The sequence below is a fragment of the Saccopteryx leptura genome, chromosome 2, assembly GCF_036850995.1.
Source record: "Saccopteryx leptura isolate mSacLep1 chromosome 2, mSacLep1_pri_phased_curated, whole genome shotgun sequence".
NCBI lineage: Eukaryota > Metazoa > Chordata > Mammalia > Chiroptera > Emballonuridae > Saccopteryx > Saccopteryx leptura.
Genome location: NC_089504.1, coordinates 72,953,394 through 72,977,412, shown reverse-complemented (window position 1 = coordinate 72,977,412; position 24,019 = coordinate 72,953,394). Strand labels below are relative to the sequence as shown.

Genomic DNA, 24,019 nt, shown 5'->3' with positions numbered 1-24,019 from the left:
TTATACTTAAAGCTGATGGCTTTGAACAGACCAAACTCAAGCAAGTTTTAATATCAAATATTTTTCCAGATCATGTGATTCTAAAAAGCACTGTGTTAGTTTTAGTTATATTTTTGAGAATTGTCATGTAAGTGCTTGTGTATTTAAGCCAATTTATTGAGCTATTATAAATTAACAATATTTTCTAAAGGTAGAAAATACTACACAATACACATAAACATATAGACAGACACAAACAGAGACTTCCTATTCTTCATTTTTAATTATTGCATAAGACAAGTATGATAATGTAGAAGTACATTTAGATCCAAACTGATTTTGGAAGATTGAATTAATTAAGGTTACCTGCTGTAAAGCCAGAAGCCACGGCCAGGGCCACCATCAAAGCAGCCTTCTGGCCTATGCAGGTTTGCATTGGATTCGGACAGTCGGTAAAGAAACAACGGAGCCAAAAGCTGATGGGCCAAAGTCTTTAATCCTAGCTTGCTCTCAAAAACACACACTGGGCTCCAAAACCCACTTGCATGCAGTGCTCACAAAGCCACTGACTTATCCGAGTTTCCTAGAATCAAAAGTTTCTAGCTCACCAGCCTTATTCTCCTCAGTTCCCCATCTCCTTCCTTATCCCAGATACAAACTCTGCACAGACTGGCATCTCACTCAGCACTCCGCCATCTTGGCTGCTTCTCCTGGCCACATGGCCTCTTTCTGCTCTCTGCTCTGCTCCCTCTGCTAATGATAATCTCAGGAACCAAGAGAGCAAGCTCCAGTTCTGCCCCTATTTTATAGTGTAGCTTCACAACCTCTAATCCAATATACAAAATAGGGAAGTCTCTAATACAAAGTCACTTCTCTGAGGCATGATTGGATTGTACCACCCCACATTAAAAAGGGTGGGAAAGGCTTAATCCCAAAACCAAGACCCAGGCTACAAGGATTCTCAACACACATTAATATCACCTGGGCGACGGCCTCACGTGGGCAGCGCCATTTTTAACAAAGTGAGCATAATACATTTTATCTGCCCAACACCTGCTTAGATAGCTAAAGCTTTTTCTTATTAGTATTTGCAGAGAAAACAATTACGATTTGTATTTGTCTTTGGCAAAAGAGGCTTGGAACATAGAGGCAGTTTATGCTTTCAAAAAACCCTTGTCTCTCATTTTTATTTTCTATTTTATTCAGTCTTAGGAACTGGGGAAAATAAAGATAAATAGGCTTTGGACTGCTTCTAGAGCTGCATTTTTGTTTTTGCAAAAATTTGTAAGATAAGAACAATTGCTTTCAAAATTTGTGTTTTAACTTAAGTGACATCCCAGGTTGACATACCTGTCTAACTGCATAATCTCTTATTTGCTTATTTCCCTCTGGGTATATCGTTTTATTTCAGTTCAGATGAGGAGATCTTAACATTTTTGTTTCAGTCTCTTGAATCTTCAGCTTCCAATTTTGCCAAATTTCTGATCAAAAACTTATTAAATTCTTTCAAATATCAGGTTTCAGCTGGGACAAACAGTAAGTCCTTTTAACAGTAAAAAACAATTCCATGGACTCAAGAGGATACAAAAGTCATTACCTTCCAGAGTCATCCCCTCTGATAGCCAAAAGAAAGACCTGACAGTCTTCAAGTCCCAGGTTCCAGTGAGACACAATGTCCATTTCCGTAATGCAGGCACGTATCATAGAAGAGATGCAATTACTTTACACACAGCCTGTTTAGAACATACCAATTCACCTAGAAATTTTTAGCTTAATTGATCAACAGGTTTTGGTTTTACAATACTGGGTAGCAGAAGTGTTCTTGGCCAGACATAGTATACATTCCCAGCCTGACCTGTGGTGGCGCAGCAGGTAAAGCATCAGCTTGGAACGCTGAGGTCCCAGTTCACAACCCTAGTGCTTGCCTGGTCAAGGCATATACAGGAAGCAACCACTGCGAGTTGATGCTTCCCGCTTCTCCTCCTCGTTTTCCCTCTCTCTCTCTAAAAATCAATCAATAAAATATTATAGATCTAGATACACACACACACACACACACACACACACACACACACACACACACACTCCCAGAAAACATTCAGGTGAAGTTGACATAATTTTAATATAAAGTCTGTTTAAAAATTCCCATTTTCATAATTTTATCAATCCTTACCTAGCTGCAGAGGCAGATTTAACAGTGGGCACACTGGACAAACCGGGCGTGCTTTCTGGGCCCCGACTTCTGAAGGGCCCCGCAAAACCCCAACTTTACACTTTTCTGTAATGTAAGTGGCTCAATATTTTCTTCTGTGCTGTTGGGCAGATAAAATGTATTATGCTCACTTTGTTAAAGAGGCCGTTGCCCAGGTGATATTAATGTGTGTTGGGGTGGGCTAAAGGCAGGCAGAATCCTTGTAGCCTGGGGCTTGGTTTTGGGATTAAGCCTTTCCTACCCTTTTTGGTGTAAGGTGGTACAATCCTATCATGCCTCAGAGAAGTGACTTTGTATTAAGAGACTTCCCTATTGTGTATATTGGATTAAGGGTTTGGATTTCTACACTATAAAATGGGAACGGAGCGGGAGTTTGGCTCTTGGTTCCTGAGGTTAGCATGAGAGAGCGGAGAGAGTAGAGCCAGCAGCTAAAGGAGGCCACGTGGAGGAGGCCAGGAGAAGCAGCCAAGATGGCGGAGTGCTGAGTGAGATGCCAGTTTGTGTAGAGTTTGTATCTGGGATAAGGAAGGAGATGGGGAACTGAGGAGAAGAAGGCTGGTGAGCTAGAAACCTTTGATTCTAGGAAACTCGGATAAGTCAGTGGCTTTGTGAGCACTGAGTGTGACTGGGTTTTGGAGCCCAGTGTGTATTTTTACTTGCCCGCCGGGTGCAAGGTAGGATTAAAGGCTATGGCCCACCAGTTTTTGGCTCCGCTGTTTCTTTACCGACTGTCCGAATCCAATGCGAACCTGCATGGGCCGGGCTGCTGTGATAGTTGCCCTGGCCTTGACTGCTGGCTTTACATGTGCCCAGAGACTTGTTGGTTAAATAAGTTTGTAAATATGATATATATGTTTGCTCGCTTATAGTTTGCATTGGGTGTGGGGGACAGGCTGTAAGCAGGCAGGGTTGTTATAGCCTAAGGCTTAGTCTTAAGAATAAGCCTTTCCCACCCTTTTTGATGTGGGGTGGTGACTCTTATGAGGAATCCTATCATGCCTCAGGTAAGTGACTTTGTATTAGAGACTTCCCTATTTATATATTGAAATAAAGGTTTGTATTTCTACACTATAAAGTGGGGCAGACCAGAAGCTTGCTCTCTCTCGGTTCCTGAGATTAGCATTAGAGCAGAGAGCAGGTTGGAGAGTAGAGTAAGGCCACGTGAGGAGAGGAGAGGAGAGGCAGCCAAGATGGCAGAGTGCTGAAAGAGAAGCCAGTTAGTGCAGAGTTTGTGTAGAGAGAAGGAGATGGGAGCACAAAGGAAAATGAGGCTAGTGAGCTAGAAACTTTTGATTCTAGGAAACTTGGATAAGTCAGTAGCTTTGTGAGAGCTGAATAAGTGGGTTTTGGAGCCCAGTGTGTTTTTACTTGCCTGCTGGGTGCAAGCTCGGATTAAAGATAATGGCCCACCAGTTCTTGGCTTTGTTGTTTCATTACTGTCTGTCCGAATCCAATGAGAACCTGCATGGGTCAGGCGGCTGTGATGATGGCCATGGATACTGGCTTTATAGGCCTCAACCGACCTTAATCCACCTCTGTGTAGCTGTGTTCTTTTAATCTAATTTAGGTTAGTTCAGTGCTTCAGAAATAGGTTTTGGTACCAGAGTTCATAAATTCTCATACAGAAAGTCTTGGAAATTTCTCTTTCTAGCTCCTAAACATTTACCTACTCTTGAGTAAAAATGGTTTGAGTCCCTTTGAGGTGTAAAACCAAGAAATCCTGGTAGTGCTGCATTTAAAACCTTTGTTTTAGGCCCTGGCCAGTTGGCTCAGTGGTAGAGCGTTGGCCTGGCGTGCAGAAGTCCCGGGTTCGATTCCCGGCCAGGGCACACAGGAGAAGCGCCCATCTGCTTCTCCACCCCTCCCCCTCTCCTTCCTCTCTGTCTCTCTCTTCCCCTCCCACAGCCAAGGCTCCATTGGAGCAAAGATGGCCCGGGCGCTGGGGATGGCTCCTTGGCCTCTGCCCCAGGCGCTGGAGTGGCTCTGGTCGCAACAGAGTGACGCCCCGGAGGGGCAGAGCATCGCCCCTTGGTGGGTGTGCCGGGTGGATCCTGGTCGGGCGCATGTGGGAGTCTGTCTGACTGTCTCTCCCTGTTTCCAGCTTTGGAAAAATACAAAAACAACAACAACAACAACAACAACAAAAAACTTTGTTTTAACACCATCAATGTCTGTTTTATGTATATCAATTTTTTTTCGAAGTAACCACCAAGATTTCCACCCTGCTGAGACAAGTGCTATAACTATCTGTAAGGCCAGGTGCTGCCATTGTGGCCATTCACATACAGGTTCACATTGTATTCGGACAGATGATAATGAAATAACAGAGGCAAAAACTGGTGGGCCATCATCTTTAATCCTAGCTTGCACCCGGCGGGCAAGTAAAAACACACACTGGGCTCCAAAACCCACTCATTCAGTGCTCACAAAGCTACTGACTTTATCCAAGTTTCCTAGAATCAAAGGTTTCTAGCTCACCAGACTTATTCACCTCTGTTCCCCATCTCCTTCCTTCTCCCTGCACAAACTCTGCACAAACTGGCTTCTCACTCAACACTCCACCATCTTGGCTGCTTCTGCTGGCCTCCTCCACATGGTCTCTCTCTGCTCTCCTCTTTGCTTTCTCCTCTAATGCTAATCTCAGGAACTGAGAGAGCAAGCTCCCGGTCTGCCCCCATTTAATAGTGCAGAAATCAAAACCTTTAATCCAATATACAAAATAGGGAAGTCTCTGATACAAAGTCCACCCCACATCAAAAAGGGTAGGAAAGGCTTAGTCCTAAAACCAAACCCCGTGCTACAAGGATCCTGCCTGCCCACAGCCCACCCCCAACACACATTAATACAATCACGCCCATCCCAATCAGTCCCCTGGGCAATGGGCTTCCATGTGGAAGCACCATCTTTAACAAAGTGAGCATAATATATTTTATCTGCCCAATACTGTCCTATCTATTTTCTCTTTGTTTCAACCTTATCAGTATCTAAAAGTATTTTATTCTGTTTATTTGATTTGGAAGCCTTTGTTTTGTAAGTGTAATTTACATGATCTCATCTAATTAGAATGTTTCTCATAATTGCCTTGTAATTTTAGGTTATAATTTCCTTAAGAGCTGGCAGCAGTTTGGTAGGACCCTCACCGTATGTAAGTGGAGTTTAGCTACTTCTTTTGTCCACCTACATTTTAGAGCTTCCAACCTGACAGTTACCAAGTTGAGTTCTTAGGTGTTGGGCAGATAAAATATATTATGCCCACTTTGTTAAAGATGGCATTGCCCACGTGGAAGCCCGTCATGCAGGTGATATTAGTTGCCCTTCTTGCTTGGAATGGGTGTGATTATATTAATGTGTTTTGGGGCAGGTTATGGGCAGGCAGAATCTTTGTAGCCTGGGGCTTGGTTTTAGGACTAAGCCTTTCCCACCCTTTTTGATGTAGGGTGGTGCACTCTCATGAGGAATCCCATTATGCCACAGATAAGTGACTTTGTGTCAGACTTCCTTATTTGTATATTGGATTAAAGGTTTGGATTTCTACACTATAAAATGGGGGCAGACTGGGAGCTTGTTCTCTTGGTTCCTGAGATTAGCATTAGAGCAGAGAGCAGGTTGGACAGCAGAGTAAGGCCACACGGAGGAGGGGAGAGGCAGCCAAGATGGCAGAGTGCTGAAAGAGAAGCCAGTTAGTGCAGAGTTTGTGTAGAGAGAAGGAGATGGGTAACAGAGGGGAATAAGACTGGTGTGGTAGACACCTTTGATTCTAGGAAACTCAGATAAGTCAGTAGCTTTGTGAGCACTGAATGAGTGGGTTTTGGAGCCCAGTGTGTGTTTTACTTGCCCGCCGGGTGCAAGCTAGGATTAAAGCTAATGGCCCACCTGTTCTTGGCTCCACTGTTTCATTACCGACTGTTGAATCAAATGCGAACCTGCATGGGCCAGGCAGCTGTGATGGTGGCCGTGGCGACTGGCTTTACACATACATGGTATGGAGGTACTGCTCCTGTCTCCCATAAAATTGTGATATGCTTCCATTCACAAACCTGCTAATTTGTGACACTAGGCAGTTAATACTGGTATGAGATTTTTCTAGCATTAACAAGCAATGAAGGTTGAGACAGCAAAGACCCATTATGGGCTAAGGCTCCTTATGACATATTTCCCTGACTGTTGCATGACTAGACAAAGGAGGGCCAATTAGCCTTCAGTGGCTTAACCAAAACTTGGGAGCCCAGTCTATTTGACTGGGCACTAGAGGTTCCCTGATAAGTACACAATCCAGATGATGGAGACAAGAGAAAATATTCTCACTGGTCACAATGGTGATGCTCTCAGGAATGAGATAAATGGAGAAAACTAGGCAGAGAGAACAGAGGGGAAAAAATAACAAAATTCACGAGTATTCATACCAAATAACCAAAGGTTGCTAGGCCTAAAAACTTAGTTTCTCAAATATTTACTCCCGCAAAACTAAATTTAGAAAAGAATAAAAGACTCTCACCACTTTGTGTTCTCTAAAGTTTATAAGTAGAGATCAGGGAGTTTGACCTGGCAAAAATTCTTACCATTGCTGGCATGCACCAACTGTGGAGATGAAGAAACTTTCTTCTACCCTCAAGGTTATTTTGCTTTGTCTAATAATCAAATAAACATGAGACAGATTAATAAGAGAAAATAACCAAATTTAATTACATACATATATATGGGATTCCCACATACATGAGAAAGTTAGAGATCCCACCTACATGAAAGGTTCCAAGACAGAGTAAGTGAGGTTTATAGACATGGTGAGCTAAGGATGAGGTAAGGTACTTTGAGGCTTCAGGAGGTAATTGTAGGGAGAACACATGTTCAGTAATTATTAGTTTGTCATTTCTGGTGATTACTCTTATTATGGGCCAGAACCCTTAATTTAAAATTTTCTAGATAGGTAAGGGGAGGGTGGAAGAGACCTTTCTCTTGAAACTGTAGGTTTGGCCCTGGCTTGTTGGCTCAGTGGTAGAGCATTGGCATGGCATGTGAGTGTCCTGGGTTCAATTCCCAGTCAGGGCACACAGGAAAAGCAGATGGGTCCTCTCCCTCTTGCTTCTTCTTCTCTCTATATATATATGCCTCCTGTACCATGGCTTAGTTGGAGACTTGGCCCTGGGCACTGAGAATAGCTCTATGACCTCCACCTCAGGCACTAAGAAGAGCTTTGTTGCTAAGCAATGGAGCAATGCCCAGATCGGCTGAACATTGCCCCCTAGTGGGCTTGCTGGGTGGATCCCATTAAGAGCACATGTAAGAGTCTATCTCTGCCTCTTCTCTCACTGAAAAAAAAAAAGAAAAGAAACTGTAGGATCAAGAGGTGTATTTTAAATAAAAAATAATACACATACCACTGAGGCACATCTTGAGGTAACTTGTTCTGAAGCCCTACAGTTGCATAATAACAATTAGCTTAGATGGCAGTTGCCCTTTGAAAGTGTTTGTTTCCTGAAGTATTTCATTCATTTTTATTATCTTCTGGTTGTGTAGACTTTTGACTCCTACCATAGCTTGGTGGGACAATTAGCACAGCAAGAATATTTTGATGCTTATTTATTATATATTGCTTTGCATGGTTGTTTTTTTAAAAATTATTTATTTATTTATTTATTTATTTATTTATTTTGTATTTTTCTGAAGCTGGAAACGGGGAGGCAGTCAGACAGACTCCCACATGCGCCCGACCAGGATCCACCCGGCATGCCCACCAGGGGGCGATGCTCTGCCCATCCAGGGTGTCGCTCTGTCGAGACCAGAGCCACTCTAGTGCCTGGGGCAGAGGCGAAGGAGCCATCCCCAGTGCCCGGGCCATCTTTTGCTCCAATGGAGCCTCGGCTGCAGGAGGGGAAGAGAGAGACAGAGAGGAAGGAGAGGGGGAGGGGTGGAGAAGCGGATGGGCGCCTCTCCTGTGTGCCCTGGCCGGGAATTGAACCCGGGACTTCCGCATGCCAGGCCGACGCTCTACCACTGAGCCAACCGTCCAGGGCCTATTTATTTATTTTTTACAGAGACAGAGAGTGAGTCAGAGAGAGGGATAGACAGACAGGAACGAAGAGAGATGAGAAGCATCAGTCACTAGTTTTTCATTGTGTGTTGCAACACCTTAGTTGTTCATTGATTGCTTTTTCATATATGTGCCTTGACCACGGGCCTTCAGTAGACCAAGTAACCCCTTGCTGGAGCCAGCGATCTTGGGTTAAGGCTGGTGGGCTTTTTGCTCAAACCAGATGAGTCCACGCTCAAGCTGGCAACCTCGGGGTCTCAAACCCGGATCCTCTGCATCCCAGTCCGACGCTCTATCCACTGCGCCACCACCTGGTCAGGTGGTTGTTTTTTATATGTAGGTTTTCTATAAGTCTCCTTGGACCAAGGCCCATGTCTTACACATATTTGTAAACTCATAGTGCATTATATAAAGTAAGACTTTAATGCATTACTTGTTGAATGACTTGAACCAATGAACAAATAGTTGAAGCTGCCACATTCTATACATTCTTTACATGAAAGAAGATTCTTTTTATTTCTGTAATTGCTTAATTAGTCAACTGAAGAAAGCACATAAGACAACCATATTTGTGGACAAATATGGTCACACCATGGATCACAGTTACTGAATGGGCCCTGTATCATTGAATTTTAAGAAAGTGGTTGATTTTTAAACATAGTATTTTAGATAGGCCTCTCATTGCACTAATAAACATTTGTTTATAGAAAATTTCGATGAATTTACTTTTGTCCTTTTACTGGAAGAAATATGTTTTATTACCTGTCAAACAAGACTGTGATAGAAATGCTGAAAACTTCAGGATAGAGCTTTGACCTTTCCAAAATACTATTAGTTATTTCAAGCTGTGAGGGTAAAAGATTGGTAATAGCAGTCAGTTTGAATTTCTGTATTTAATTTTATGAAGAAAGACGGTAGAGTATCATTCTAGATTTCCTTACAACATCTCTTATAATTGTATTTGTTTTAGTATAAGGCAGAAAAAGTTGAGTAGCAAGTGAAATAATTTTTTTGCATGTGGGAAAATGTTCACAAAGTAATTAACTCCTAGTTACATTTTCTGTGAATGCTCATAGCTGCTGGAAGGTAGTCTAGAATTTAAAACACTGTAAAGCCAGTAGCCACGGCCACCATCACAGCCTCCTGGCCCATGCATGTTCGCATTTGATTCAGACAGATGGTAATGAGAACAGTGGAGCCAAGAACTGCTCCATTAGCTTTAATCCTAGCTTGCACCCAGTGGGCAAAAAATACACACAATGGGAAAACACTTCCCTTTCCATTCAGGGCTCCCAAAGCCACTGACTTATTCAATTTTTCTAAAATGAAAGGTTTGTACCTAACCAGCCTTATTCACCTCTGTTTCCCAACTCCTTCTCTCTGCACAAACTGGCTTTTCCTTCAGCACTCCACCATCTTGGCTGCTTCTCCTCTCCTCCACGTGGCCTTTTTCTGCTCTCCTCTCTAATGCTATTCTCAGGAACTGAGAGAGAGCAAGCTCCCGGTCTGCCCCATTTTATAGTGTAGAAATCAAAACCTTTAATCCAATATACAAACAAGGAAGTCTCTGATTCAAAGTCACTTAGGATGGAAAAAGCTTACTCTTAAAACTAACTTAGGGCAACGGTAGTCAACCTGATCCCTACCTCCCACTAGTGGGCGTTCCAGCTTTCATGGTGGGTGGTAGCGGAGCAACCAAAGTATAAATAAAAAGATAGATTTAACTATAGTAAGTTGTTTTATAAAGATTTATTCTGCCAAACTTAGCAAAAATCCGACATAAAATACTTGGTAAGTAATTATTATTATATGCTTTAACTTGCTGTAACTCTGTTTTATAAATTTTATAAAGTAAAGTTACTTTCCTACTTTATAAATCATCATTACTGAGGAACTGGTGGGTGGTTAGAAAATTTTACTACTAACAGAGATACAAAAGTGGGTGGTAGGTATAAAAAGGTTGGCTACCCCTGCCTTAGGGTATAACAACCCTGCCTTCTTACAGCCTGTTCCCCAAACCCAATGCAAACTATAAGCGAGCAAACATATACATCATATTTACAAACTTATTTGACCACCCCTTTTACTCGCTTACAATGTAAAGCACAGGTATTCCGGCACAAGGAAATTAGGCACATTACATAAATTACAACAACATGACAAATCATACAATTTCAACAATTACAAAGATACACTTCACCAGTCTCTGAGCACTTTGCCAAAAGCACAAAATGTCCTCAAACTTCTTGCTATCCATGGGAAAAGCTTCCTGGGGCAGGGGGAGGGCCTCTAGCAAAGCCACCCCCCACCCTGATCAGGGTATTTCACATTGTCCAAAATCTGTAAGTCCATCCAACAAAGGAGCCAGTGCCCACTCAGATCATAGTCCAGGAATCAGTCCACTCACATGGGGCCTCAGCCAACCCCTCATCCCTGCCATCCTGGCAGGTCTTACACTGTCCCAAGGAGGAGCACATGGCAATGGCAGTCAGCATTTCTATCTCTGCTCCAGAGAGCTTGATGGCACCCACCCCTATATCCCAAAATCACAGATCTACCAGGGGCATAGTAGGTACTCCTTGCTGCTGAGCTCTCACCTGCTGGAAACTTTGGATCAAAACTCCAGACTGATTCTCCTCATTCTCCAAAGAGGAACTGAAAACATTAGCCCCTCCACCTGGCTCGAGCCCCGGGCTGCTGCCGCCTTCTGCTCTGCCAGCCTTGCAACCCCAGCTTCAGTGTCAGCCCCGGCCTCCCACCATTGCTGGCTCTCCACAACATCCAGGGAAATCTGTGAATCACGAACCTGTTATTCCTTCTCCAGGCTGCTCCATTTCCAAGAGAATCTTATAAACCTGGTCGGCCTCTCCGGTGCTTGCTCCAGCTTCAGGGTCAGCATCTCTTTCTCCCACGTTTCCTCCAGCTCCTCCCACTGCTCAGTTGCAGGTTCTGGGCAGCCTCTTCTACAGAGCTCTTGGTTTCCTCATGTGTAAAGCCAGAAGCCAAGGCCACTATCAAAGCAGCCTTCTGGCCCATGTAGGTTTGCATTGGATTTGGACAGTCGGTAGAGAAACAATGGAGCCACAAACTGGTGGGCCATAGTCTTTAATTCTAGCTTGCACCCGGCGGGCAAGTAAAAATACACACTTGGCTCCAAAACCCGCTCACATTCAGTGCTCACAAAGCTACTGACTTATCCGAGTTTCCTAGAATCAAAGGTTTCTAGCTCACCAGACTTATTCACCTCTGTTCCCCATCTCCTTCCTTATCCCAGATACAAACTCTACACAAACTGGCATCTCACTCAGCACTCCACCATCTTGGCTGCTTCTCCTGGCCTCCTCCACGTGGCCTTTCTCTGCTCTCCTCTGCTCTCTCTTCTAATGATAATCTCAGGAACCAAGAGAGGGTAAGCCCCTGTTCTACCCCTATTTTATAGTGTAGTTTCACAACCTCTAATCCAATATACAAAATAGGGAAGTCTCTAATACAAAGTCACTTCTCTGAGGCATGATTGGATTGTACTGCCCCACATCAAAAAGGGTGGGAAAGGCTTAATCCCAAAACCAAGCCCCAGGCTACAAGGATTCTCAACACACATTAATATCACCTGGGTGACGGCCTCCTCGTGGGCAGCACCATCTTTAACAAAGTGAGCATAATACATTTTATCTGCCCAACATCATGCATGGCTGTAAAAGTCAGCCAGCCTACAGTCCCCAAAAGGACAGCCACGGGGAACCATAACAGCAGCCAGTCCTCGACTCCACCGCTCAAAGGTGGTAGTGACTCCATACCGAACTGTATCGAATCCTGCCACAGACTACGACAAATGTATGGCCAGTAGTCACGGCCACCATCACAGCCTCCTGGCCCATGCAGGTTCACATTTGATTCGGACAGATGGTAATGAAACAATGGAGCCAAGAATTGCTGGGCCATTAGCTTTAATACTAGCTTGCACCCAGTGGGCAAAAAATACACACAATGGGAAAACACTTCCCTTTCCATTCAGGGCTCCCAAAGCCACTGACTTATCTGAGTTTCCTAGAATCAAAGATTTCTACCTCACCAGCCTTATTCACCTCTGTTCCTCATTTCCTCCTCTCTGCACAAACTCTGCACAAACTGGCTTTTCCTTCAGCACTCAGCCATCTTGGCTTCCTCTCCTCTCCTCCACGTGGCCTTTTTCTGCTCTCCTCTAATGCTAATCTCGAACTGAGAGGGAGCAAGCTCAGGTCTGTCCCATTTTATAGTGTAGAAATCAAAACCTTTAAGCCAATATACAAACAAGGAAGTCTCTGATTCAGTCACTTAGGGTGGGAAAGGCTTAGTCTTAAAACTAAGCCTCAGGGTATAACAACCTTGCCTGCTTACAGCCTGTCCCCCACACCCAATGCAAACTATAAGTGAGCAAATCTATATATCATATTTACAAACTTATTTGACCAGCAAACAAGGTCTTCAAGTTTCTCACATGGTAAATTAAATTTATTAACATGTGAAATGACAAAGGAAGGAAGATCTAGATGTACAGATAAGGGCTGTAAAGTTAGGGTTGCTATTTTAACAAGAGTTCCTTATTTAGAGAGTTCCTTTTCCTTTAATGTCCCTTACCTGGCAGCCTTGTGGCAAAATGAATTGGGAAAGGCAGAGCACCCAACACAGAACTGTGGCCTTGATAAAATCCGTCTAGTCTTTGGTCTCAGAGTCTGATGTTGGGCAGAAAAAATATGTTATGCTCACTTTGTTAAAGATGGCACTACCCACGTGTTGGGCAGATAAAATGTATTATGCTCACTTTGTTAAAGAGGCCGTTGCCCAGGTGATATTAATGTGTGTTGGGGTGGGCTAAAGGCAGGCAGAATCCTTGTAGCCTGGGGCTTGGTTTTGGGATTAAGCCTTTCCTACCCTTTTTGATGTAGGGCGGTACAATCCTATCATGCCTCAGAGAAGTGACTTTGTATTAAGAGACTTCCCTATTATGTATATTGGATTAAGGGTTTGGATTTCTACACTATAAAATGGGAACGGAGCGGGAGTTTGGCGCTTGGTTCCTGAGGTTAGCATGAGAGAGCGGAGAGAGTAGAGCCAGCAGCTAAAGGAGGCCACGTGGAGGAGGCCAGGAGAAGCAGCCAAGATGGCGGAGTGCTGAGTGAGATGCCAGTTTGTGTAGAGTTTGTATCTGGGATAAGGAAGGAAATGGGGAACTGAGGAGAAGAAGGCTGGTGAGCTAGAAACCTTTGATTCTAGGAAACTCGGATAAGTCAGTGGCTTTGTGAGCACTGAGTGTGACTGGGTTTTGGAGCCCAGTGTGTATTTTTACTTGCCCGCCGGGTGCAAGGTAGGATTAAAGGTTATGGCCCACCAGTTTTTGGCTCCACTGTTTCTTTACCGACTGTCCGAATCCAATGCGAACCTGCATGGGCCAGGCGGCTGTGATAGTGGCCCCGGCCCTGCCTGCTGGCTTTACACCACGTGAAAGCTGTCGCCCAGGTGATATTAATGTGTGTTGGGGGCAGGCTGTGGGCAGGCAGAATCCTTGTAGCCTGGGGCTTGGTTTTAGGACTAAGCCTTTCCCACCCTTTTTGATGTGGGGTGGTACAATCCTATCATGCCTCAGAAAGTGACTTTGTATTAGAGACTTCCCTATTTTGTATATTGGATTAAAGGTTTGGATTTCTACACTATAAAATAGGGGCAGAACTGGAGCTTGCTCTCTTGGTTCCTGAGATTATCATTAGAGTAGAGAGCAGAGAGGAGAGCAGAAAGAGGCCATGTGGCCAGGAGAAGCAGCCAAGATGGCGGAGTGTTGAGTGAGAAGCTAGTTTGTGCAGAGTTTGTGCAGGGAGAAGGAAGGAGATGGGGAACATAGGTGAATAAGTCTGGTGAGCTAGAAACCTTTGATTCTAGGAAACTCAGATAAGTCAGTAGCTTTGTGAGCACTGAATGTGAGTGGGTTTTGGAGCCCAGTGTGTGTTTTTACTTGCCCACTGGGTGCAAGCTAGAATTAAAGATGATGGCCCATCAGTTTTTGGCTCCATGGTTTCTTTACCGACTGTCCGAATCCAGTGCGAACCTGCATGGGCCGGGCTGCTGTGATGGTGGCCGTGGCTGCTGGCTTTACATCTGAACTTTGGATATGTATGATTTGGAGGTACAGATTTTTCAAGCTCTACCATTTGATGTTACATGACTTCTCTAAACTTTATTTTACCTATACAATGTAAGTAAATATCTTAAAAATATGACCTTCACAACATGGTTGGTAAAATTGGAAACCATGAATTTTGTGTACTCCAAACAGACTCACTCTTACCCTCACCCCTGCTCTCACCCTCATCCTCTATGTTTTAGAGACTTTAGGCTTCTTCCACCTTTACCCTTCAAACCTGCTTTAGGGGGTAGGGATCTGATAAAGCCACTGGTATTTAGATGCAAATAACTGATTAGACTTCAAGAGTAACCTGCCCTTATATTTGTTTACTGGAGGTCAAAGGTTTTAAGTGAAAAGAATGAATCTTTAATTGTGGAACTTTAGGAATTAACTACTTACTGAGGGATATATCCATTGCTTAGATATTCACTTCCCCATGCTTTTGTGTTTCAAACATGGAAGTGGTAGGCGGTCTGCTTACTTAGACTAGCCAACACCCAAGTGCACTAATATTAAAAAAAAGTAATAAGTAATATTAAAAAAAAGATCATTCTCTAGGTAATTATACTTTTATTTTAAAGATGCCAGAAGTCTTCTGTAAGACACCAGGATTCTTCTGTGGCTGCTCAATGATTAAAAAGTAAATATGTAATCTCTATTTAAGAAGGGCTGATCTTCCAAACGATTACATTGTTTCCAAACATTTTTTACCCAAATGGGGTGACTACTAATGTTGGTTAAATAAGTTTGTAAATATGATATATATGTTTGCTTGCTTATAGTTTTCATTGTGTGTGGGGGACAGGCTGTAAGCGACTGGGTCATTATAGCCCGATGCTTAGTTTTAAGAGTAAGCTTTTCCCCACACCTTTGATTGATTGCATGATGTGGTGTGGTACACCCACATGAGTAATGCCATTATGCCTCAGATAAGTGACTTTGTATCAGAGACTTCCTTATTTGTATATTGGATTAAAGGTTTTCATTTCTACACTATAAAGTGGGGCAGACCAGGAGCTTGCTCTCTCAGTTCCTGAGATTAGCATTAGAGAGGAGAGCAAAGAAGGCCATGTAGAGGAGGCCAGGAGAAGCAGTCAAGATGGCGGAGTGCTGAAAGGGAAGCCAGTTAGTGCAGAGTTTGTGCAGAGAGAAGGAGATGGGGAACAGAGGTGAATAAGTCCGGTGAGCTAGAAACCTTTGATTCTAGGAAACTCGGATAAGTCAGTAGCTTTGTGAGCGCTGAATGAGTGGGTTTTGGAGCCCAGTGTATGTTTTTACTTGCCCACTGGGTGCAAGCTAGGATTAAAGGTAATGGCCCAGCAGTTCTTGGCTCCGTTGTTTCATTACCATCTGCCTGAATCCAATGTGAACCTGCATGTGAATGGCCATGATGGTGTCTCCTGGCCTTACAACTAGCATGAGAATTCAGGTTGCATTTGTCATGTAAATATACAGATCAGGCAAAAGGCTTTGCTTCCTTAGTGTAAAGAACACCTTCTTACAGATGAGAGTGGTCACCAACTGTACATTGTTTAATTTTTAAACCCCATCACAGGACATAAATATAATTTTTTGAACCCAGAACCATTAGTGGGGTTAATGTTTTAAACTGAACTGTGAGACTTGGACCATGTTTTGGGACAACAAATATAGCTTTGGATGAATAATTTGCTCAGCTAGACTTCTACCACTCTTTCTCCACTATTACCAATAAACTAATAGCTCATTTTTAAGTCAAATCCCATTAACAGTCAAATGAGGCTGGGATTGCTACAGGGTATACTTTATAACTGAGAAAAATGAGGCTTAGGCGACTTATCACACATAAAGAAAGTAGTTGAAATAGATTCCAGCCCATGCTATCTGTTGGGGGGGAAAAAGCACTTTGAATTCTTTGAACTTGTTAAATTAATTAAATGAGGAGGCTTAATGTGGCTTTTCTGCTTTGGCAGTCTGTAGTATAAACAAACTAAAGTCTAAGCCTATAAATGCCTCATAGTTACAAAATCAAAACACTAAGGACCACGAATCACAAACAGCTAAATAATTTTCATTCTTCCACACTTGATTTGTTGAAATCTTCTTTTCTGGTTCTTGCTAGCAAAGTGCTCCTAACCATACTTGTTTTGATGCTTCCTGATTTCAACAGATTTCTACTCAAACTCTTAAAATTTTTAATATGCTTTAGTTTAGCATTTAACTTTAAGGCTAGGTGAAATTTATGTTTCCTGATTCATCTAACTTTCTCTAGTAATAATTATTATCACAACCTCAGTTTCTTCACTGTGCCTGGTACTTTAAATGTATTTTAGGTCACATAATATTTAATCTTTCCATCAGAATTTAAAAATAAGCATTATTATCCACTTGTTATACTTAAAACTATGAATCTTACAGGGTTAAATTTGTACCCAGCAAGGGACTCTGTGCTTATAAGTTCCCAGTCTTTTCATCCTATCTCTCTAGTTGGGAATAACTTAAATCATCTCAAGAGGAGAAACTCACTGTCATCTCTACTCCTGAAAACCTTTAGGTGAAAATACTACAAATGAAAAAGACACCAGGTCCCTTCTATTTAGAAATATTGACTACAATAACTGCCTAGTAATTTAATATATTTTTCACTCTGCTTTTGTAAAGATCAAAAATGAAATACTAGGCCTGACCTGTGGTGACGCAGTAGATAAAGCGTCGACCTGGAAATGCTGAGGTCTCCTGTTCGAAATCCTGGGCTTGCCTGGTCAAGGCACATATGGGAGTTGATGCTTCCTGCTCCTCCCCCCTTCTCTCTCTCTGTCTCTCTCTCCTCTCCCTGTCTCTCTCCTTTCTAAATGAATAAATTAAAAACAAACAAACAAACAAAAAAATTAAAAAAAAAATGAAATACTAAAACTCACCATCCGTATTTTACATATATAGGTAGCGGTGAGAAGAGTTCCACTCTATATGTGCATAATAAACACATGCATGTGTGTATACAAGTACACTGAACATCATCCTTGCACTTCTAGTTTTTGTTTTCTCTATTTATTGTAAAATGAAATAGTGCCACCTGGTGGAAGTTAGATGTATACGTGGCTCCTTCAGGTTTACTCTGTTTTGTTCAATTCGATAAATACCTATTTGTTTCAACCCTGTGCTAGGTAATCTCCAGGCTATCTGATCGCAAAAATAAGTAACACATAGTTTCTGCCCTCAAAGAACAGCAGTATCATGAGGCTGCCAATGTAGAAATGGCTGAGGGTATGGCTTCTGCAAATTGCCATGCAGAGGAGGACTTGCGCCCTGGAGGAGGGGTAGACTTTAGTAGGGCTTTTCAGGGAGGCTACCTTGCGTGGATGACTCTGGTCTCAGCAGACAGCAAAGAAGTCAGGTGCAAAAATGGTGGACCAGAGGTAATATCATGAGCAATGGAACAGAAGTAAGCAAAATCATTGCTTTTGTGTGTGTTTTGTTTTTGTTTCAGAAAAGCAAGCAGTTTGTATGTAGTCTTGTAACTTAAAACTTAGGAAAAGGAAGAGACAAAAGATGATTTGGCAAAGTATCCTGGACTGTCACAGAAGGCATAGACACCATGCTAAAGAGATTGCACTTTACTGACTTTTAAGTGGGGCAGGGAGATAGTTAAGATTTAGTAGATCAGTCTGTTGGCTAAGAAGAGGGTAGATTTGAGAGGGGGAAGGAGAGTTGTGGTTGAGCAAGCTTCAAATCTTCTCAATGAGAGAGAGACAGGGCAGAGAGAAGTCACAGGAAAGCCATGTGATATTGGACTCCATGCACAAAGGGCCTCCAGTGTAGACTTTTGATAGCCTCTCCAAGTGAGATTATGCATCCAGACTTAGACAGATGTTGATAAGTTTGAAAGAATACAATATAAAAAAAAAAGTAAACTTGTCATACATTACATTAGTATTTCTTGTCATACAGTCTGAATTTATGTTTTATAGTTTTCTCATGAATGTTTTCTCTCAATGTTACTTACATTGAGAAGATTATTCAACCGAAGTATTTAATATATACTTTATGGTTTATAACTGATAAAACTTGCCCCCCCACCCCATATATACACACTTATTAACATGCTGAAAGTCTCACAAAATGAAAATATCTAAGGCCTTTCTGAAGTTCTGGAAAAATCCAGCTAGGCAGTGGTAAAAGGATTAGAAAAAGAGAAGATGATTGAAAACTATTTTGGAGGATAAATGAACAGAGAATTGTGCAGATTGATTATAAAGATGGGATAGCCAACTGGCAGATGAAAGAGAAAGGAGGAATCCAAAGTTACTCCCAGGTTTCTTCTTATGTGACTCATGGATGCTGGCACTGCAATTGTTTTTGTTTGTTTGTTTTTCTAAAGAGAGAAACATCAATTTGTTCCACTTACTTACACACTCATTGGTTGATTCTTGTATGTACCCTGACTGGGGATCAAATCTACAAACGTGAGGTACCAGGTCAATGCTCTAACCAGCTGAGCTACCTGGCCAGGGCTGTATGATAGAGCCTTTTAAATGAGGCACAGCATAAAGAAGAATGAGACATTTTTATGTAGGGAAAAGAAGTAGTTTCATTTTAGATATATAGAATTTGAAGTTCTTAAGAGCAAGTCAAATGAATTTGTCTAGCTCACAGTTAAATATGTGAAACAGAAGCTCATGGCAGTGTCTAAGGCTAAATAGAGAGATTTGGCAATTGTCAGCATAGAACAGTGATTAAAACTCCTAGAGTGGTTGATAAAACCTAAAGGGGAGGGTCTTAGTCTACAAAGACCAATGGACTGAGGGTGCCCCCTTGTGACTTTTTCTATGTTTGAAATATTTTTTAAAAAGTTTCTTTTTTTTTTAACTTTTCTTGTGAAAACTGTGACACATAAAGCTATCTTGATTACATGAATGTTTAAAGAAACGGAAAACTAAAACTAAGATTGGTGGAAGAATTTGAAAATTTATGATAATTGGTTAAACCAAAATGTTTATCACAGGTAGTTTGAGTTTGAGTAGAAACACAGCAGAAAACAAAGATTCTTTGTGGAGAGGAGGGAAAATAATTGGAGAGTAGGAAATTCACAGAAGATTTATGAAGATACAGCAGAATTCCTCTGTCAGTTTTATAGTCTTGATTTAGTGTCTTCTATCACTGCCAGAAGAGAGGATAAAGATAAACTTTCCATGACAGTTTAATGAAGAAAAAAAGAAGAATTTGAAACTGGCTTTGTTTTTCTCTATTGGTAATAACTGAGCCAATTTCTCAAAATGGGCACACAACAAAAGTATTTGTGGTAGGCTGAAAAATGGCCCCCAAAGTTATCCAGGTCCTAATCCTTGGAATTTGTGAATATTGCCTTATATGACGAAATGTATTTCACAGTTCTGATTAAGTTAAGGATCTTGGGATGGGGAGATGATTCTAGATTATCTGGGTGGGTCCTAAATGCAATCACAAGTGTCCTAAAAGGAAGGCATAGGGATATTTGAGGAACACAGCAAAATCAGAGAGACATACCTTTCTGCCTTTGGAGGTGGAAAAAGGGGCCATGAGCCAAAGAATGAAAAGGATGAAGGTCTATAGAAGCCAGGAAAGGCCGGGAAAAGGATTCTCCCCTAGAGCCTCCTGAGGAAACCCAGTCTGCCTGCACCTTGATTCCGCCCTGTGAAACCGATTTTGGACGTCTGCCTCCAGAGCTATTGGAAAATAAATTTGTGTTGTTTTAAGCGTTCAAGTTCATGGTAGTTTGTTACAGTGTCAAGTAGGAAACTAAAAGAGTGTTTTAATCATAAAATAATTGCTCTAGAAACCTCTCAAAATATTTTTTAAAAAGAGAAAAAATCCTTTAGGCAAAGATTAAAAATTTTTTTTTTAATGATTTGACAAAGTACAAAATAAAGCCTCAAGAATGTCCACACATTTCCCACTTTGTTTTCTGGAGAAATTTGATAAATGAACTTTAACCTGCTACTATGAGAATGACAGAGATCAGTAGAATTGGTCATAGACTATGGTAGCAAATTGAGGAGACTAAAATTTGGTGCTCAGAATCGGCTAATAATTTTTCAGCTATTTGAATTAATAAATGAATGAGTATATATACATTTGTTCAGTAGACAGGATCACTTCCATCATGAAGTTTAGAGTCATTTTTGTTTGTTTGTTTGTTAAGGTTTCTGTCTCCTTTGATCAGTGAGGGCTACTTTACATTTTGCCATAAATGGAAGGAGTTGCCTGTGAGGTCATTAGAACCATATTTCTGAATTTTCCAGTGATGTCTTCCAGATCCTTACAGATTGGTAACTCAGTTTATCTAGCTTTCTCCATAATTTTCTCCCTCTTCAGAAGACAGAGTAATGTCAGTGATGTGAGACCTGACGTGCCCTGGGTATTCAGAGGAATAGAGGTAGGGCTGGCTCTGTAGTGTGAGTTTGGCAAGGGATTGCACAGGTCCTATCATCTTGTTTCCTGATTGCTCTGTGTGATTATCTGCCTGATCCGGAGCTCCGGCCATTTTGGGGGATGAAAAATTATAGCAGTAGGCATACACACACACACACACACACACACACACACACACACACACACATATATACACAAACCCTTTATTTGTCATATAGTATAAGAACTGAACTGAAGATTTCATGAAAACAGTCAGGGTTATTTATAATACCAAAGGTCTAGGTTAACAACAATTTTCTATGCCTCAGAAATATGTTCTACTTAAAATTAAATGTCAGTGTATTTGCTTAGAGAGATAAAACATGATTAACAAAATAGATGAGTGTATATAAGTATTCATTGTTTTGCTTTTTCAATTTTCTGACAGTATGATATTTTTCAAAAAAAAACTGTGGAGAAAAACTAAGAGGTAGGGTGTAATAATGAACTTCTGAAATGTAGTAAATCTATAGGTGTAGAAATGTCACTATTACTTCTCTGGTCTGATTATTGGAAGGCATCCAGATGGTATACAGACTCCTGAGGAAACTTAATTTGAAGTGAAGAAAGAGAAAAAATCTCTATAGCTGAAAGAATGGGGATTCCAGCATTTTAACAGAGTACATGTTATGATGCATGTCAACTACACACTCATTCAAATCTTTGTATTACTTTTTAAATTCTATGTTAATTTAATTAAACAAATCTATACTGGAGGTGATGAAGATATAATAAGTCAAGACTCCATGCCAATAAGCATGTTAGATTGAGGTCTATTATTATACTGAATATTAATAATTATCTAAGATAAAAATTTGAAAATGTTAATGTCCCTATAAAGGATAACGTAAATTATGATGTCCAACAATGAATGGTAGGGTCTTATAGTGCCAAAAAAGATATGGAAAACAATGTGTGTTTGCAGAAATACATCACCTACTTTTGTTCTTTACAGTACAAAACCCATTCTCTCATCTCCAGATGAACATCCACAATTACAAATTTAGCTCAATTTTCAAGAGAAAAATCTTTTCAATGCATTAATAAGTGTGGAGCAACATAAATGTAAACATTACTGTGCTCTTATTTTTTTCATTAATACTAAGATTTATGAGTCCTGTGACTATACTGACATCTAGAGGAAATTGTTTTAAACATCACTAATTTCCAGTGGTTTTCACAGTCTGGGGTGGATAAATTTTCCATGGTTGGGACTTACGTGTAATGCCTATTTTTCCTTTGTGTCTAAGCAAACTTTGAATTTAGTATCTATAGAAGTACCTGACAATAAAAAGTATAGCATAATGTAGAGAAAAAAGAAGAAAGCATTAAGAAATTTCACCAGATAATGAAATAAAAATTCATACCAATATTTAACCATATCCCTGTTTTTTAGTAAAGCATTGTTGCAGATCCATAATTGCTTTATGAATTTATTATTTGAATAAATTTTTAAAATTTGAATCAAATTTGTTTTTTTTTAAGCATATATTATGCTATATATTTGGAAGAACAAAGTTTATAATGGAACAAATATACATTATACATGTATGCCTAACAGTTTAGGACTCATGTCTACACATGCTTTAGGAATTTATTTATATATTTTAAATATAAACTTGGAAGTCAGTTAAGGAAATTGATTTCTTCTTAATTTGGAAAACTAGATATGCATAGTCTGATTCTATCTTAAATATATGTTCTTTTAGTATTTAAACTGAACCATCAAAATCACTGAACGGGACCCGTTAAACATATTGAGAAGAGTTGTAGTCTTCCCGTGCTAAAGGGACACAAATGCAGTATGAATATGGGAGAGATCTGTTTCGAGATCGCCTCACGAAGCTGTGAAAGCACAAAAGAGGCAGACGGTGCAGACACAAATGAGGCTTCTGAAAAGAAATGTTGCCAAACCCAGGAGCTCCCATAGCTATTTGCATAAGTGCTAGCAAAGTTCCTCAGCCGATCTGGTCCTGCACCCCAGACGCCAAAAAGCAGATGAGGCAGCAGATGACCGTTTACACTGCCAGGGTGTGTGAACCAGCGAACATCCCTCGCATTACTCACTAAGTAATGAGGAGGGGCCTTAGATATGTTCCACAATTCATCTGGGCCTGCCAGTTGGCCGCTGGGCTTCATTCTGTGTGATCCATACACAGCAGAGACACTCAGGAGGCAATGCAAATGAATCAACAGACAGCATGGAGGTCCCAGCAGCAGCAGGCAAGGTACTGCCTATGCAACAGGGCGTGATGACAGATAATTAGCTGTGACATGCCCCTCGATGGCAGTGGGATGAGAGCGTTCAGTTGGAAACGAATGTGCAACATGGCATCATGAACCATAACACTTAACTTTGGAGAATGAATTCCTTTTTGTCAAACCTTTTCTTTTTTTTAAGGAGGTTGTTAGAGTTTTCATATGATTCTAGGAATGAAAGTTAAATTTATTAAGCATTTACTATGTATATTCTAGGTATTGGGGGATATACTTGCCACCAACTGTTATTTTTAATGTTCTAAAATTCTTTGTATTGTAAAAATTGACTTTATTTCACAGGTAAGAAAATGCTGTCTATCATAAACAGTGTTGACTTTATTTTTTTAAAGGAAATTTGACAGACAGTCCTTCCCCTCCCCCTTTCTCCCTTATTGGGTTTACCTGGTTTTACTCAATTTGAGTTTAGATATAAGATTTTCTTATGTTTTTTGATATTTTTATATCATACTATTTTCATTTCTTCTTCAAAGTGTTGAATTGGCTATTTAAAAAATAAATAAATGAAATAAAACTGCTCTACCCTGACCTGTGGTGGTACAGTAGATAAAACCTTGACCTAGAATGCTGAGGTTGATGGTTTGAGAACCTGGGCTTGCCCTGTCAGGCACATATAGAAAGCAAGTTGATGCTTCCTGTTCCTCCCCCCAATCCTTTCTCTCTCTCTCTGTTTTCTCTCTAAAATTAAGAAATAATTTTTTTAAATCTGAAAAAAAGCTGCTCTAAAAGACTATTGGCAAAATTGGAGCAATTTAATATGGTCTATATATTAGGAAATTATATTGTATCCATGTTAAAATTCTTGAATTTGACAGTTTTACTGTGGTTTTATAAGAGAATGCCATTCTTCTTAGGAGATACACAGAAATAGGGACATTAGGTCATGATATCTATTACTTACTTCCAATCTTGTTAAGGAAAAATCTTACTGTGTACAGAG

At 40.9% G+C, this 24,019-nt stretch overlaps 1 non-coding gene across 1 annotated transcript; it reads right to left on the bottom strand.

Annotated features, from left to right (window-relative positions):
* Nucleotides 1–8,126: 8,126 nt before the first annotated feature.
* On the bottom strand, nucleotides 8,127–8,202 carry TRNAA-GGC (transfer RNA alanine (anticodon GGC)). Its single transcript has one exon. It is a non-coding gene; the product is annotated as a tRNA-Ala (tRNA).
* Between the last annotated feature and the right edge of the window lie 15,817 nt (nucleotides 8,203–24,019).